The following is an 18,498-nucleotide window of genomic DNA, read 5'->3' as shown; positions in this document are numbered from 1 at the left end:
TCTGTCCTTGCACTGCCTCCAACCCCAGGGAACTCATTCAGGGTCACACTGCTTGGTCAGAGTAGAAGCTTTGGCTGTCTGCTAGTTCATTCATTCAACAAATGTTTGCATTCCTGGTGTGCATAAGAAAGATACTGTGCACATTCAGCAGAGGCAGAGTGAAAGATGACATTCTAGTCTCTGGAAGCAGAAGTGAAACCAGCCCATAGATTACCATAAAATCAGTAATAAGGTGCCAGTTTCCTATCCACAACTGGATATGGCTTTGCCTTGCCATGGGCAACCCATCTCCCATCTTAAAATTTAACTTTTAAGGATGTAATTCATAGTACTGGCTTAGCCAATGTGAAATGCTCAGACCTCAGATCAGTCTTGATTCTGACCCTGGCAGGGGGCCTGTGAAGCAGGGACAGCTTTTCTTCTTCATGTCAGATTTCAAAACCAGACCATCCTGGTTTCCCGTAGTAACCCATTATGCCTTGGCTGCATGCATTTATCTAAATATGTTTGCATTTCTAAATTTTGAATCTGTAACCTCCAGTGGCATTGAGTGCTCTTAAGTGTGCAACTGAAGTGTTGTGACATGACGTGGACCTGGAGTTGTCTTCCCTTTCTCAAACCCCCGTGTCTTATAGGTCCAGGGTTTTGTGAGCAACCTCATGCTCACTTCGTATACAATCAAAATCACTCTTGCATGGCTTCCATTTGAGGAACATGTGTTGAGCACATATTGTGTGCTCAGCCTGATTTAAACTCTAAGGGTATTCAGTTCTATTTCTTTATTCAGAAGGATGAGGCCTTGTCTTTCTGCATTATCTTCACTAGAAGAATTTTTCTTTTTTCTTTTCTTTCCTTTTTTTTTTTGTCTTTCTAAGTCATGTGGACATTTTATTTTTTGGTGGGGAGTACGAATGTACGAATTGTTTTATTATCATCAACATGGAACTTAAGTAAATGAAGTCTTGTCAAGTACATGTGGGTTGGGTTTTGTTTCTGCATCTGTCACTTGGTGAAAAAGTATGGAATGCTCCACAAATTGGCAGGTCATCCTCTTCACGGGGACTGCGCTGATCTTCTCTATATGGTTCCAATTTCAGTATATGTGCTGCTGAAGTGAGCACTCGTGGACATTTTAATTGATTTTCTTTGGACGTGAAGTTTGGGATCAGAGGTGCTGGAGTGAGAATTGATTCTTTCTGGGGGAAAAGGCACCTCCCTGTCTCCCTCCTGCACTCATCGTCCTCTCTGCCTGCCCTTTGAATGTCCTGGGAGTGTCCCAGGATCATTCCTTTGGCTTTTGTGTTCCCTTTGCCTAGAAGAATCCTCTCGAGATCCTTGTGTATCTGGCTCTTTATTAGTACTGAATCTTAATTCCAATGTCATTTGGGAAGCCTGCCCTGACCAACCCAGCAGGATCAGCACCTTGGTCATGCTCAAACCCATCCCTCTGTTTTAATATCTAAATAGTTCTTATCTGAAATCATTATATCTTTGTTAACGTGTTAATTCTCTTCTCTTCCTCCCTTATGAAGCTCCACACTGGCAAGGACCACATCTGATTTATTCATTATTGTTTTGCCAGCACATTCTAGGTTCCCAATTATTGAAGTGAATGAATGGAAGAAGGAATGAATGAATGAATATTTCCTAAGCCCTTGGAGTTCAGTGTCCTCATCTGTAAATTCCAAATGAGGCAATGCCCACCTGATGATAACGGCGATGATGATACTTCTTCCTGTACTCCATAGTTCTTCGGAAAGCGTTAAAATGCATAAGCAGAATGTTGACGACTGGTTCTCCCATCTGGGAAACGGGGATTGTGTTAGTCGACTTGCTGTTGCTGTGAGAAAATACCTAAGATAAACAACTTAAAGGAGAAAAGGTTTAATTTGGCTCATGGTCTCAGGGGTTTCAGTTGAGGGCCCTACTGCGTTGAGACTGTGGTACCACAGTACATCATGGCAGGAGCATATAATGGAGCAAAGATGTTCACCTCGTGGTGAGAGAGATGGGACAGGGCCAGGTCCCCATCATCCCCTTCAAGGGCGCACCCCAGCAACCTAACCTCCTCTCACTAGGACCCATTTCCTCAAGGTTCCACCACCTCCTAATTGCACCATAGGCTGTGGCCCAAGCCTTTAGCAACTACGATGACTCCCTCTCCCTGCCTGATCAACCTCTCTGGGTTGCTGTGAGCATTAAATGAGATAATGTATTCTGAGACCATCGTTAGTCGGGTGTGTGAGTTAGTTCCTATCATCTGAGGCACAGCATCCTATCAGACCCATGTCTCTGCAGGTGCAAATTCATAACCAGGCTTGAACTGCTGAGTCCCATGCAGAGCCAGCCTCTTTGCCTGAGAAGGACCTTATGCCTCTCATTTCAGGGTCAGACCTGCTCCCAGACCCTTCTCCTACTAAGCACTGTGTATCACCACCTAAGTTCTGCTAATTTAGATTACCTACCTCCACTCAACCCCACCCCCACCTGATCACTCTGCACGTGATTAAGTGTAGGTTTTAGTGCGCAAGTTTGGGAGCCCAGTCTCAGTCATTGTCTTTTCCACTTGCCAAGTGTGTGTTCCTGGGCAACTTATGTATCTTCTTGGGGCCTCTCTGTGCTCCTCTGAAAATGTGATAAGTCTACCCACCTCTTAGGGTTTTCCAGAGCATCAGATGAGATTATGTTTAGAAAGCATCCAGCACATGGTAATTGCTCAATTAAAGATAGCAAGGAAGTCTTCATCCAGATCTTTGGGCATCTAAGTGGGTGCTTTTCAGCATTGTTCAGAGAAGGCTCATCACCCAGGCCTTCTTGGTCCCTCATAGTGGATGTGCTGAACTCTCTTAATACATTTCAGTTATTTCTTTCAAAATTCTCTGAGCATCTACTGGGTGCTGAGCACCTCATCTGTAGCCAGAGAGATGAAGACCACACCGTCCCTCCTTGAGGGAGCTGTGTGCAGAAGCAGCCTGGTAAAGAAAGCTGGGAAGTGTTAGAAAAAAAAGTTTTTGAAATACAAGATGACAGATATCTGTGGGATCCTTGCACAGAACCAAGTTGCTTAGATGCCTGGCCTTTGGGAAAAGATTCCTGCAGATGGCGATACTGAAACTGGGTTTTGATGGGTAAATAGGAGTTCATGTGCTTCATTGTGGACTGAGTGACTGGTGTGCTAGGTAGAGGGAATGACATATGCAGAGGAACAGAGACCTGAAGTTGTGTATAGATTTTACCTACAATGCTACTACTGCACCTGGGGCCTGGGGAATGAAGGGGGACTTTGCTGAAGGGGCAAAGCAGGGCCAGAGCACCTGTTCAATTCCAGTTGCTCTCCCCTTATCTCTGGTTTCAGTTACCTATAGTCAACTGCAGTCAAAAGAATTCAGTGAAAATTCCCCCAAACAGGTCATAAATTTTAAATTGCACATCATTTTGAGTAGAGAGAGAAAATCTCTTTCTGTCCTGCTCCATCCCAGCAGGATGTGAATTCATGCTGTATATGCTACCCACCTTTCAGTCACTTAGTCGTCTTGGTTATCAGATCAACTGTGGTAGTATTGCAATGATTGTGTTCAAGAAACCCTTCTTTTATTTAATAATGGCCCCAAAGTACAAGATTAGTGATGCTGTAAATTCAGAGATACCAAAGAGAAGCCATGAAGGGCTTCCATTAAGTGAAAAGGTAAGAATTCTTGGCTTAATAAGGAATAATAATCACATTATTAATAATCACATGCTGAGGTTGCCAAGATCTAGAGTAAGTTATTGTTATTCTCTTACTGTATCTAATTTATAAATTAAATGTCATCATCGGTATGTATTATTGGAAAATGTATAGTATATGTAGGGTTTCTGTGGTTTCAGGCATGTACTGAGGATCTTGGTATGTTTGCTTCACAGATAAAGAGGGGTCGCATACAGGCCTTTAGTGAGCACCTACTATATGTCAGGCATCAATTTAGGTTCTGGGATGTAGCATGAGCAAAACAAAGACTCATCCTGATGAAGCTGACTGTGCAAACAACCAAATAAGCAGAACATATTACATTAAGTCGAGACCATTCTCTTAAAATGCCTGCAGGGTGTGGGATTAGAGAGTGTCTGAGGGTCAAAGTGGGTCTCTGAGGCAGGGGGATTTGAGCAGGGACCTGAAAGATAAGGCAGTGATCTGTGGTTGTCAAGAATAAACTGTGAGACCAAGGGATCAGTGGGGGTGGGGAGTGATCCCACATTGGGAGAATATATGCATGTTTGGAAAACGGCCAGGTAGCCAGAGAGGCTGGAGCACAGCAGAAAGGACCTGGACCTTTCTGAAGGGTTTAAAATGATTCTGTAGGATGCCTTGACAGGAGTCATACACTTGGGTCTAGGAATAAGGCAGAGCCCCCAATAAGGCAGAGCCCCAAGTTGCTAGGGGGAGGTGTATGGTGTGGTCCAGGTGTAGGAATCTGAGGAAGAGGGAAGCTGGGGGGCACTGGGGCCTTCAGCTGTGGGAGAAGGCAGGGGCAGAAGCAGTCTTAGAGGGTGATGGGTCCTTTGGCTTGGCCCTGGCATGTACTAAGTTCAGGTAAGAGACCTGTCCCTCTGATTTCTTAACATTTCTGCAGACGCCCACCCGATGTAAGGTACCTTCTAACCTCACATGTCCTTGGAGGGCTTTTCCTGATAGAGGCAGATGGGAAGCTCCAAATTTGCCTGGACTCCATTTTTTTTTTTTTTTTTTTTTTCCTAGACAGCAGTAGCAGCCAAGTTAGCAATAGCTGTCAGCGTTCGGCTGCACATATGCTTCATCCCCAAAATCTCACTTGTGGAAGTTTATTCTGGGACATGACCACATTAATTATGTACATCCTGAGCATGTCCATGGCAGCACTGTTTGTGGTACTTAAAAGAAAAAAAAAAAAAGACAAAAGACACTTGTAAAATGGCCCTAAATATGATACCCGATAAGTTATTAACTACAAAACATTAAGGAGGCAGAAGGTGTGTTAATATAGAAACGGTTTGTAAAACTAAAATGAAAAAGTGAGGTATAGGAAGTTGTATGTGCAGGTTGAATATTCTCATCTGAAATGCTTGCGAGCAGACGTCTTTTGGACTTTTTCTTTTTTTTTTTTTTTTTTGGTTTTGGACTATTTGCATATCCATAACGAGATATCTTGGGAATGGGACCCAAGTCTAAACACAAAATTCATTTCTGTTTCACATACATCTTACAGAGCCCGAGCATAATTTCATACAATATTTTTAGCATGCCTGCATTTCGACTGTGACTGTCACATGAGGTCAGGTGTGGAATTTTCCACTTTTGCTATCATGTCGGTCCTCACAAAGTTTCAGAGTTTGGAGCTTTTCAGACTTTGAATTGTCAGATTAGGGATGCATAAAAATATACTTGTATGCCTTTATGCCCATAGGACATCTCTGGAAGGACACACCGGACACTATTCACAGATTACCAAGGACTAGAACCTGGGGATTAGAAAAGAGATGGTGGGGACTGGGGATATAGCTCAGTTGGTAGAGGGTTTGCCTAGCATGCACAAGGCCCTGGGTTCGATCCCCAGCACCACCACCACCACCAAAAGGGGGAAAAAAAAATAGAGGAGATGGAGAGAGAGAGAGAGAGAGAGAGAGAGAGAGAGGAAAAGAATAAAAATCACAGCCCAGGTTTTACCCTGCTAATCTTTATGTATTTGTTTACTTATCAAATCAGTCTTATTAATATTGGTTCATTTAAAATTTAAATTAGCCCTCTGAGGTGGGCAGAAGAAGAAATCTCCATTTGCCCTTAACTAAGGGCATGATTTTGAAGGCACTGAGGGATTGCCCCAGCTCATGTACCCAGAACCCAACGCTAGCCCCTCTTTGGTTCCCAGCACCCTTGGGGCAGCCCCAGTGTCTGCTGCCTCTTGCTGAGTGTGCTGATCCTGGACACAGAGACGCTCATCTTCTCTTTAAGCAGGGATCCTTTTGCTCTCCGTCCCCACCAGTGAAGCACCGAGGACCCCTGAATGCAGTTAGGAGGAACAGGGAAGAAGTCAGGAGATTCACCAAAGCAAACCCAAATCTGCACATTGTCACCAGAGCAGGATTGTGACCATTTTATTCTAATTGTTGAATATTTAACTGATTGCAAAAACAGTAAATGACATAAGCAATTAAAACCTAAAGGTATATATTTATATAACAGATTATAAATAGCTTGTAAACGTGTTTCTCCCCACTCCAACCCCTAAGAGATCAATCTGTTAACAAATCAGAGCCTGCTGGCATTTGGCTGTACCTTTAGGATCATTCTCCTCTCTTTAAATTCTGTGCTGTCAAAGGATGTACGTTTCTGGGTTCAGAAATCTAATTCACCTCTTATACCAGCTCCCTTTCATAGTTGTCACTTCTCCAGCCGATCCTTGGTTTCCTTACTGCAAAGGTGATCTCTGTCTTTTTTGTTTTTTTTGGAAGAAAACATAGAAAGTGTATTTAAGTAAAAGAAGAAAAAACACAATAGGATTTCAGTTTCCAATTTGCTGAAGTAGGGGGAATCATTGCCAAAGTTCAGCATTCCAGCGTCCTTGTGTCCACTGGACCCTCTGCTGGTGGCCAACCCAGAAACCCAAAGCAAGCTTTCCATTCATCGAGTAGCATGAAGCACTCCTTCGCTGCCAATGAAGTTCAAGGGGTGGAGGCCTGAGGGAGAATCCAAGGTCTCTCTCTTGCTCCTACAGGAAGCCCACTTCCCTTAGTCATCCACACTTGGGGTGTTTCTGGGCCCAGAGCCCCTTGTCCAGGAAGGACTTCGGTTCATGCTTCTGAGGATGATGCAATCACAGCACCTCACTGCAAACCCAGCTCAGGGAAGAGGCACTGCCTGGATGCACAGTTGTTGACATGCTATGTACTAGAACCACGATGTGGTGTGGGGACCTAGAGACTTGGGACTGGGGGCTAAACAGCAAGAATTTCAGCCCAGTTCCTTCTACTTTTTAACCTTGGGCTTGGTGCTGAAATTCCCTCACCGTCTTTATCTGCAAAATGGGAATAATTGTTATGGCAGAAGTAGTCATCACTACTGTTGTGCATTCTTGATCACTGAAATAAAACTTTTTGCCGATGAATTCAGCAAGGCAGGAATTGGCATTTTTACTTTGAGGGTCTTCCACTCTGTAATGGAAAAGAGCAATTTTCTAAACTGGTAGTTTTGTCTGAGGTTCCCTCTAGGTCCTGATGGAAGCAGTGGGGAAAGGGAGGTCGTATTTAGTTATTAAGCACCTACTGTGTACCCTGGCCTTGCACACAGCCCTCTGGGCGTATTTCTTCCTTTAATCTACTTTCCCAGAGGATAAATGACATGATACCACTATCCAGATGCTCATCCCACACAGGGCATCTGAGAGGTTAAGGGACTTATCCCCAGCACCTCTCACAGTGAGCCAGAGCACCAGCAGGACTTTCACCTGGCCTCCGATCCCCACCTGGATCTCTCTGCTCTTGCATGCCCTTCCAGGCTCTGCCCCAAATGCAGTCAAATGCCTGTTTCCACAGGCTCAGTATTTGATTGGCATGTGGCTCCTCTCCACAGCCCAGTGCATCAAGCTCATGAAGGATGTTTTTCAGCAGGTGGAGAGTATATTTGATAGAAAAAGGAAAAGAGGGAGGAAGGAAGAAACTTACCAGCAGTGGCTTTACAGAAGGCCCCAGTGGGTGGCAGAAACAAACACAGCTGTTGGGTCATGTCTTCCTCAGGCTTCAGAGGGTTCCTTTAGGTTCAATGACTTGAATCTCTCGTTTTAAAAAGAATACTGTGGCTTCCAGCCGAGCTGAATGTGAGACCCATCCTGACTCTAATCTGCTGTGAGGACAAGGGGTAAATTGATGCTGGCCTCTGGTGTGTACCCTGCAGCCCTCCAGTTGGTGGCAGGAGGGATTAATGAACTGATGACTTTAATTCAGGGTTAGGAACAGAATAACTCAGAAATGACTGTTGCTAAAGTGCTATGATTTGTTATCTTCATTTCAGATTTTTTTTTTTGGTACCGGGGATTGAACACAGGGGTGCTTAACCACTGAACCACATCTCCAGCACTTTTTTGTATTTTATTCAGAGATAAATAAATCTGAGGACCTCGCTAAGTTGCTGAGGCTGACCTTAAACTCACGATCCTCCCACCTCAGTCTCTCAAGCAGCTCAGATTATTTTTTATTACACTTTACAGATTTGTGTGCGCGCACGTGCACATACACACACATTTGCTTATCTGCATCTTGTACTCTTCTACTGAGTAGCAAATGACAACATCCAGGAAAGGGAAGAATCGTCCTTGCTGGGGGCAGTTTAACTCTTCCAACTCCTAGTGGGGACCTTTAAGAAGTAGTGCTGAACTTTCATTCCCTCCTGGGTAGAACAGCAGCACCACAGACAGACCCGAAGTTGAGTATTCAGCTTAAGATTTCCAATTTGATGCTAGTGCAAAAGTGATAAGCATTCAGTAGACTGGGTTTTTGAATCTTGAATTTAGATCTTTTGTCAACAAAGTGGTGTTTGGTCACATTCCTTCTCAGTGTTGGGCAAAGCAGCCAGCCCAGCTCCCAGCCAGCCTCATGATCACAGGGAGAAGCAAGTGACCCTCTACAGTATACCGTGTCGCTTAGCCACAATGCCCTGGAATTTAGGTGTATTCAGTTTAGGGTATGATCAACTTCATGAATTTATCTGATGGGATCTGATCATCAATCCAGGAGCATCCGTCTAATGCTTCAAGGTCAGCATTTAGGGAGTGGAGGACGATGTGCATCCATCCCTAGGCCTCATGAGTTCCTCTCAGTCTGTGCACCCCTCACCCCACATTCACTTTTATTTTAGAGCTGAGGTGGTTACAGGTGACACTTGAAGAACAGAACAGAGGGGACCTTCAGCAGACCCCACTCCTACCTCCAGTGCTTCTCCTGAATGCCATCCAGCTGTGACCAATCATGGCCCTCAGCCAGCCTCCACACAGAGACCTCAGAGGGACCGAGTGGGGCAAAGGTCTAATGCCTTTGTCTGAACTCTCAGTTGCTCATTAATGCAGAGCTGCTGTACCTGGGGACCAGGGTCTGAGGGGTCACCTTTGGGCGACCTAAGTCCTGTCAAGGAGGAGGTTTAAGTGTAGGAATCAAGACCCTGCAATCCCAGGCCTGAGAGGGGTGAGGCCCTTTCTGCTGTATGGGATCTACCTTTCTTGTGTGGGAATGGGCTGCTATAACCTGTGCTGGGTTTCCAGAAGTTGCAGCAGCCCTGCTTCTGTTTCTCAGCCTTCCCCTGCTGTACTCTGTCCCCTGACTTCCAGTACCTCTATCCACTTCTTCCAAGGAGGTACAAGTTTGGGTGGCTTTCCTCTGTGTTTCTGTTGCTCAGAATAGTCCCCACTTCAAGACTTTCCTTTTCTCCCTCCCTCCTGTTTCCCTGGGTCTCTCCCTATAGCAAGGGAGGAGCAGGACAGGCAATAAACTTGGGTTGGGGAGGCTGGGGTGCAGGCACAAAAGCATCCAGTGCTTTATCCCAAAGTGTGTGTTCTGCATGCCAGTAAGTACAACCGTTCCCCCTTATCCTTGGGGGATACATTCTGAGACCCCCCAGTAGATACCTGAAACTGTGGATAGTACCAAACCCTGTAATATTTTTTTCCTATACATACATATTTATCCTAAGGTTTAATTTATAAATCAGTCGCAGGACAAGATTAACAACTATAAAAACAAAACAGAAAAATTACAATATACGGTCATAAAATTGCCAGCATCACTGCTTATGTACTTTGTGGCCATTACCAAGTAAAATAAGGGCTAGTGCAATGCAAGTTCCAAGATACTGGGATAGTAGAGTTGATAACTGAGACAACCATTAGGTGACTGACAGGCAGGTAGCATATACACTGTGGACACACTGTCAAAAGGATGATTCAGGTCCCAGAGAGGAGAAAGCAGGCCAGTTCAAGAGTTCATCACTCTATTCAGAATCTTTTACAATTGGAAACTTATGAATTGTTTATTTCTGAAACTTTCCATCTTATATTTTCTGACTATGGTTGACCATAGGTAACTGAAGGCTTGAATAATGGGGCAGGGAGTGGCAGGCTACTGTAATTGCTTTGGAAAAGCAGAAACATGCTGGGAGGGTTCATCTTTCCCAACAAGTTTTTAATGGGCTTATTGAGGAATGCCATAAAGGATACACCTGTTAAGCAGACAGTTCAGTCACTCTGAGTAAATTTACCAAGGTGATGCCATCCCAGGACTGGCTTCACTTGAATAGGACCTCTTGCACCCATTTGCAGTTCATCTCCATTCCTGCTTCCCAGCAGCTACTCATCCACTTTATGTCTCTGTGGATTTGCTTAGTCTAGATACTATATATACACAGAATCCTAGAACTTGTGGTCTTTCATGATTGGCTTCTATCATAAAGCTTAAAATGTTTATCCATGAAACCTATGGTATGCATGGATCAGAGCAGGTTGTCCCTTATCTGCAATGCTTGGTACAAGAAGTGTTTCAGGTTGCAGATGATGTAATATTTGCACATGCCTAATGTGATATCTTGAGGGTAAGTCCCAAGTCTAAGCACCAAATTAATTTGTTTTGTAGACACCTTGTACGCATAATGCGTAGGTAATTTTAGACAATACTTTCAGTGTGTCTGTGGTTTTTATTGTGACCTGTCCCTTGAAGTCAGCTATGGAATTTTCTACTTGTGGTATTAGGTCGACACAAAAAGTTTTAGATTTTGGAGCATTTTGGATTTGAGATGAGGGATGCTCAACCTGTACTTTGTTCCTTTTTGTAGATAAATATAATTTCGTTGCATGGATATATCATACGTGGTTTATCCATTCATCAGTTGATGGACATTTGGGTGCCCCCCCCCACGTCGGGCTATTAGGAATAATGTTGTAATTTATAAGCTTTTGTCCAATGTGTGTTTTCTGCTTCCTTGGGTATATATCCAGGAGTGGAATCGCTGGGTTTTGCGTTTAACTTTTTATGAAAGTACCAAACTGTTTCCCAAAGTGGCTAAACGGTTTTACATTTCTACCAGTAATAGAACAGGGTTCCATTTCTCCACATCCCCCCCTCCGCCACGGTCATATTGTCCCTATTTTGTATTGTAGCCATCCCAGTGGGTGTGACGTGGCAATCTCATCATAGTTTTAATTTGAGTTCCAGTGAAGAGCACTTCTAAATAAATTTGGGGAACATCGGGTTAGACAAAGCTATATAGACGTGGACTTCTCCGAGAGTCTTTAACATTCTAATAAGCATTGAGAATCCCTAAGGAATTCTGGAGTGTGCAGTGTTTTCTCAAATGAGGTCCCAGTATGATCTGAGAAGCCAGGACGTCTGGGAGGATCGGTGTTCTTTGGGAATCATTAGCCTAGGACGGGGGTCAGCAAATTATCTGCCAATTCCCATCCACTGCTGTGTTTCTGTAAATAAAGTTTTATTGGAAGAGAGCCACACCCTTTCATTTACAAATTGCCAGTGGCTGCTTTCACTCTGCAGGGATTGAGCTGAATAGTTGGATAGGGCCTGGATGGCCTGCAAAGCCTCAAGTATTTACTGTCTGGCCCTTTACAGAAAAAGTTTGCTGAACTCTGGTCCAGGAGTGCCTGGTACACAGGGAAGAGTCCACTTCACATGTAGGTGGACCTAACATTATGGCTGGGGACCAAGGAAGCACTCGGTGAGCTGCTTGTGGAATGGATAGAATTTTGATAGCTGGGGAGAACCAGGAAGGACATTCCCTGCCAACGGACCAGCAAGTTTCTTTCTTTTTTTAGTACTGGAGATTGAACCCAGGGGCACTTTACCACTGAGCTACATCTCCATCCCTGTTTATTTTTTATTTTGAGGGTCTCACTATGTTGCTTAGGGTCTCACTTAGTTTCTGAGTCTGGCCTCAAACTTACCATCCTCCTGCCTCAGCCTCCCAAGTCCCTGGATGCATCACTGCACCCAGGTTTCTGCAAGGATATAAGAAAATTGAAGAGGTAGCGTCAGACTCCTCAGGCCAATTTAGATTCTCAGGTCTGCTCCTCGGCTCCCAGGAGTCCTGACTCTACTCACAAAGATACGATTCTGGTTCATCTCCCCCAAGATAAAGTGGAAGTTCTGAACTCTTGTCTCTGAAGTTCAACACATATGGCTCCCTGTTCTGCCTCTGCCTTCCTGGACATGTCACCTCCCTAAGCCACAGTTTTCTCATCTGTGAAAATAGGAAGAAGAGTTACCCTCCCCTCAAAAGGTGAGGTGACCTTCTGAACTTGGCACGGTAGGCCCTAGTAGGCAGGTGGGAAATGCCAGCTGTCACTGCCCTTGTAGTCTTGCTACCTCTGGATAGTAATCTCCCCAAGGGCAGAGCCGACTGCTCACTCATCCCTGTGGCTTTGGTCCTTAGGGGTACTCAGCATATAGGTGGCACCCAGTAAATGTCCACAAAATGAATGTACCAAGTTCTAAAATTCATGCCCAGAAGTGGCCTCACCCCATATGCATCCCCAGCTTGGTTTAGGGCCCTCTGCTGTAGATATTATAGGGGTGTCCCCATGCACGGGAAGAAGTCAGGGAACTGCACTTCCCTCTGCACTGAAAAGTGTGAGCAGAATCCCGAGGCGGCTCCCCGCCCCCAGGGGCAGGAAAGGCACACTTGTTTTGGTGATGGGCCTTTTTTGTTGGTGTATTGGTTGCTTTGGGAGACCAAGCTAAGCTATTTATAGCTTCGCCCCTCCGCGCCAGCTTTTAGGGCAGTCTCTACGTCCCTGGCAGCACTTTCCTCCATGGCAGGTTAAAGAAAGGTGATCTGTTTGTGGGCTCCGTGCAGCCCATGAAGATGAGGCCTCCCCAGGCCGGGCTGGGAGCTGTTCCCGCAAGGCCTCTCCCAGGCTCCCCGCTGGAGGGAGGGGCTGCGCTCTTCTCCAGCTGGGTTGTCTCTGGTCACACCAGCCCTGGCTGCTCTGGGAGGCCTCTTCCCTGAGCCATCCCCTCTGGGTATGTGAGGCACGAAGAGGGAAGCAGGTGTGTCAGCATCAAAAAAGAATGAGGTTCCAAATTCTGGCACGGGCAAGCTGGGCAATTGGTTTCACCTCCCTGGGCTGCAGTTTTGCAATATATAAAAGGGGTCAATAGTCAACCCTCTGTACCCATGGGTTCTGAACCCCAGGATTCAACCAAGCATGGATTGAAAATATTTTTTAAAAATCCGTTAGACCTTTTTCTTTTTCCTTGTCATTATTTCCTAAACGATACTGCACATTAACTATTTACATAGCACTTGCGTTGTCTTGGGCCGTGGCAGCGATTTAGAAATAACTTAAAGTGCACAGGAGGATGTGCACAGGTTATACGCAAGCAAATACTGTGCCCTTCTGTATAAGGGTCTCAAGTTTTCGTGGACGTGGTATCTGCAGGGCTCCTGGAACCAGTGCCCTGCAGAGGCAGAGACCACTACGACGGTTCCCTAGCAGCAGCTACTGGCCGAGCGAAGGGAGAAGGGAACCTCTCCCCTAGCACCCGCCACAGTCCCCTCCACTGCCAGCTCCTTCCCATCTCTTCATGTGGAAGCGTACGGTTTGCTTTTAAGTTCACCTCTTGGTTTTCCCGACTCCTTCCCTCCCTCCCAGTCCTGTGGAAAGAACATCTCTGAGCCTGGCTCATCTAACACCTCCACTTGTGGAATCTTTTCCTGCCACCGTCTCAAAGCCTGTACATGCTTTCCTCCTCTCCTCCTCATTCCCCTCTGTATGTGAAATGTCTCCCTCCCTGTGCACCATCTCCGTCACTACAACCTGAAAACAAACTTAGGTAAGAGAGGTCATGAACCCCATGGCCCCTGTAGCTACCCTTCAGAGCTAAACTTCCTAAAGGAGCCACCTCACTTAGGGTCTGTCTTCCCATCTGCTCCCCCCGCAGTTCCCCTCACCAGGCCCTTCTCCCCCTGTCACACCAGGCTGCACCAAAGCATTTAGCACTGAGCTGCTTGCCCCCAGGAAACTCCGTCTCCCTTTGCCTCTGGTGGCTCGCCTCATGTGGTCACTCCCCTGGCTTTCTGCACACTCACTCCTTGCCTCCTTCAAGCGCTCCCCAATTCCTCTCTCTGCTACCCTCGAATGTTGCAGTCCTGAGGATTCAGGTGCAGGCCTGTTTCTTCCCTCTCCCCGACTCTCTGAGGTATCCTCCAGTGTGACTCTCCTCGCTGCCTCTCTCTTCAAAGCTTTGCATCCAGAGACCCAGTAGCCTCTGGGTAGTGCATGGACCTCGTGGTGCCCACTCACCCACCTGCACCTCAGAGTCATCTTGTCTCAATGATTGGCCACTTATCTCCTTCTACTTCACCCTGCTCAGCCGATGACCTGCTCTCTGTCCAGGTGTCCATGTGGCATGAACCTGGTGTCAGCCCAGCGCTCTTTTTTCCCCCACGACCCACCATGCCAGGCAGTTGCTTTCAGTCTCTGCTGCATTAAAATCCATTCATCCCTCTCTAGTACCTTTCCCCTACCTGGATCCAGACCCTCCCCATTTATTGCCTGAAAGCAAAATCCTCTGCACTGGTCACCCTGCCCTGTTCCACCCTTCCTGTCCATTCTTCCTGCTATAGCCAAAGAGGGTTTCCTGAAACGTACATCTGGTGGATTCTCATCCCCATTTAGACCCTTGTGGGCTTTTGCCATCCTCAGAATGCAGCCCCAGCCCCTCAGCAAGGCCCACCCTTCACCTCACCCTCGCCCCTCTTGTCATCCTGACATGGCTGCACTGACCAGGTCCACCATGACCTTCCTTGGCCTTGCTGAGCTTTCTCTGCAGCCTACCAGCTTTTGCCTTTGGCATGAGCCCCAACTGTCCCCACCTTCTTTGCTAACTTTCCTCCTACCTTTAAGGACCCCATTCCTACCCTCCCACACCCTGATACTGCCCAGGAGGGTCCCCTGCCATGTCTTGGGGCTTCATCACCCTCACCTCTCCATGCTCTGCTCTGACTGCTTTCTTCTCTGCCTTTCCTATTAGGTCATGAGCTCTTAAGGACCTCTGGGCTTGGTACAGTAACAGGTGTACTTGATGGTACTTTCATAAGAATTACTTGAATAAATTAATACCTGCATAAATGGTTGGTGTTATATACTCCTTTTTATCTGGTGCACAGAGACATTTAAGCTAGCTTTGGGGTGTGCATGGTCTGTAGCTTTAGTTTATAAAGAAGAAGACAGACAGTGGGCATTTCCGGGTTAAGAGGAACCCAGGAGCTAGCCCTAAGGCAAAAAGTGTGGGCTCTGCAGCCAGGATCCCTGGACTATAGTCCAAGCCCTGTTGCTTGCTCATGATGTGACTCTGGGTGAGTTCCTTAGCACCTCACTGTCCCATCCTCAAGGTGGTGATGACTTTTGAACTATCTCAGGGATCATGGAAGGGTTAGATTCATGCATGCTTGGAGAGCCATTGAAAGTAGGCATCCTTATTCCCATTTTACAGGTGAAGAAGCTAAGCCCCAGACAGATGATGTTACTCACCTCAGGTAGAGAAACTGGCAAGAAGCAGAACTGGGATTTGAGCCCAGCCTGTCTCTGCATGTGCCAAGGGCCTGGATGCTATACCTCTAAGCTCTGAGATTTCAGCCTCTGGGTGGAAATCTCCAGAAATATGTTCCTATGGCCTGAAAACGTCGCTTCATGAAGAATCCGCTCCAGGGGCTGGCGTTGTGGCTCCGTGGTAGAGTGCTCACCTAGCATGCATGAGACCCTGGGTTCAATCCTCAGCACCACATAAAAAAACTAAAGAATCTGCCCTAGTGCCTGGCATATGATAGAGGTACAATAAATATTATTTGCATACATGAATGCCCCTGGAGAACCTCAGCTCATCATCAGCATTTCCTGTTCCCTGAGTGCTGTTGGGAGGTCCGTTCCTAGGTCCTTGTTGGCCAGCATGTTGGCAGTGAATTCTCCCTTATTCAGACCTCTCTTCTGTCCCAGCGCTTCATCAGGGAGGGTCATTAAGAAAACTTTTTTCCCAGGAAGAGCAGCGCTTTCCCCCAAGTCTCAGAGATGAGTGTCCCAGCCCCCACGCTCTCAAAGGCTGCCCTTGTGGGTTTCAAAACAACTCCGCAACCCGGCAGGCAGAGAACTGGCTGCTGAGCCCCCTCGTTCTCTGAAATCCAAAGAAGGTCCATTCTGGGTGAAAATCGTCACCAGTAAATTCATCTTCCACGGCTTTTAGTACTCTGCTTCCCATTCCAGGAATGAGATCGTTCAGTTATACGTGAGGGCACCAGAGCAGACTGCGGGACTCAGAAGTTGGTAGCATCCAGAATGTGGAAGACGGGGGACCGAAGCCAGCTCACTCCTGGCAGCTCTGCCCGTTCTTTCTCACTCCATCCCTATGCAGTTTTCATTTTCAGGTCCCCGGTTCAGAAGACAAGCATATCTGCATGGATGGGGTCTGGGGTTGTGGTTCAGTGGTAGAGCACTCACCTAGTACATAGGAGGCACTGGGTCCAATCCTCAGCACCACATAAAAAATAATGAAATTAAGTTACATATATATGTATTTTTATATATGAAAGAATGCATGGATATGTGTGCATGCACCCCTCCTAGTAAGTGACAAGTTCTGAGTCTGGAGTGGAAGAGTCAGGGCACACAGGTTATTACCGTCTGAAGCAACCCAGGGATAACCCTGGGTTATCCCTTCTCATTCACCACCTGCTGGGCTGTCGTTGGGAGTGCTTTGGGTGACAATATGTAAGGCAGTACATATATGTCATCTGTGAGGCTCCTAATCTGGGGAGGAGAGAGTCAGTGAGCACCCTCAAATTCCCTGAAGAATTTTGGAAGTGACTATTTCTGGGGAGAATTCTATCCCTGCAGTAATTACTCAAAGAATCTATATAGTGTGAGCAAGAAATAAACTTTGTTCTTTTATACTATTGAAATCTTTGGGGGCTCTTGTTTCTGCAACATAACCCAACCTATTCTGACTATTTCAGAGGGTCCTGGAGGAAGTGATAATTGAGCCACACTTTGAAAATGAGTGCAGCTGAGCCAGGAGAAGAAGGAAGTAGACGTTTCCTTCCAAAATTCCCTTCTAGGAAAAAAATAGATCTTAAAAACTACTTGGGGGCAGGCTGGGGAGATAGTTCAGTTGGTAGAGTGCTTGCATTGCAAGCACAAGTCCCTGTGTTCGATCCCCAGCACCACAAAAAACAAAAACAAACAAAAAAATACTTGGGGGCTAAGGTGGTAGTTCAGTGCTAGAGCACTTGCCTAGCATGTATGAGGCACTGGGCTTGATTCTCAGTACCACATAAAAGTAAAATTAGAAAAAAAAAAGGGTCCATCAACAACTAAAAAGTATTTTTTTAAAAAACAAACAAAACACTAATTGGATGGCATTTGTAGCTCATTCCATTATGACCAGGAAATCTACCTCTGTGGTGCTCAAACCTCACTGTGCTTAAGAAACTCAGTCTGTAGCTCACAGGAAGTCATTCTGCAAAGATTGGGGTTCCATGGGTCTGGAGTGGGGTTCAAGAATGTATCTCTGGCAAGCATTCCAGGGACCATGCACTGGGATATGCTTCTGTTATAATATAGATTCTCTTAAAATCCTCTTCTATAATAATACCTAAAATTTTTAAACAAATTGAAGTGGAGAGACTGCTAAGACCAAAGAAGCAAATCAAGTAAAGGTCATTATCATAACAGAGCAGCTTCCTTCTTGGAAGAAGTAATAACTTGAGCTTCTTTTCTGTCTAACTTATCCTAGTAGAGCGTAGGAGTCACCTCATGCTTACCTTTAATTCTCAACCTCTAATATCATGCCTGGCACATAGTAGGTGCTCAGTAAAGCTGTATCAAAGCAGCTGCTCCACTTCTCCGGGTATGGGTCCAAAAGCTGGTTTCCTTTCGAGTAACTCTGAGTCTGCACACGGTCTGATTTTGTCTGGGGGCCTGCCTGATTTCGCCTGTGGGGGTTGGGGCTGGAGGGAGCCTGCCGACCAGTGCTAATTGGTGTCATTGAGTAATTAATGCAGAATCAGGCCCCGAGCGGATTCCCAGGGCGACAGACACTGAGGGCTGCTTTCATGCTTGGTGGGATGGGAGCTCCTTTCTCAGAGGACGTTCTCAGAGCACTGAGGTGACTGGCACAGACTGGTGGGGGGTGGTTTGGCAGCCAGAATGGGGTTCGTGGAGCAAGTTTGGGGAGGGGGTTGTTGTTGGTGCCATCGTTCTGCACAATATGGAGCGTGGCGAGTTTGACTTTAAAGAAACACAAACCCCAGGCATGGGCTCTGGGAGCCAGGGCTCTGGGAGTTGACTCTGAAGAATTGATGGGTTCCAAGGGAAAGTCTGTGGCTGGAGGCATTTGCTCAGCACACCCAGGGTCCCCACTGTCCTATGACCTGGGCCCTCTGGATACACTTACCCCTTGGTGTGATATTAAAGGCTCCCCCGAACACCCAACTCACTC

General features: G+C 46.2%; 1 protein-coding gene across 2 annotated transcripts in view; it reads left to right on the top strand.

The window, feature by feature from the left end:
• Positions 1-18,498, top strand: part of SLC6A11 (solute carrier family 6 member 11) — a 126,761-nt gene that overhangs the window by 11,831 nt on the left and 96,432 nt on the right. The gene's annotated exons all lie outside the window — the stretch shown is intronic.

This window comes from Sciurus vulgaris, assembly GCF_902686455.1.
Source record: "Sciurus vulgaris genome assembly, chromosome: 19".
Lineage (NCBI taxonomy): Eukaryota > Metazoa > Chordata > Mammalia > Rodentia > Sciuridae > Sciurus > Sciurus vulgaris.
The sequence above is the reverse complement of the archived record's forward strand: the minus strand, read 5'-3'. Positions and strand labels throughout refer to the sequence as shown.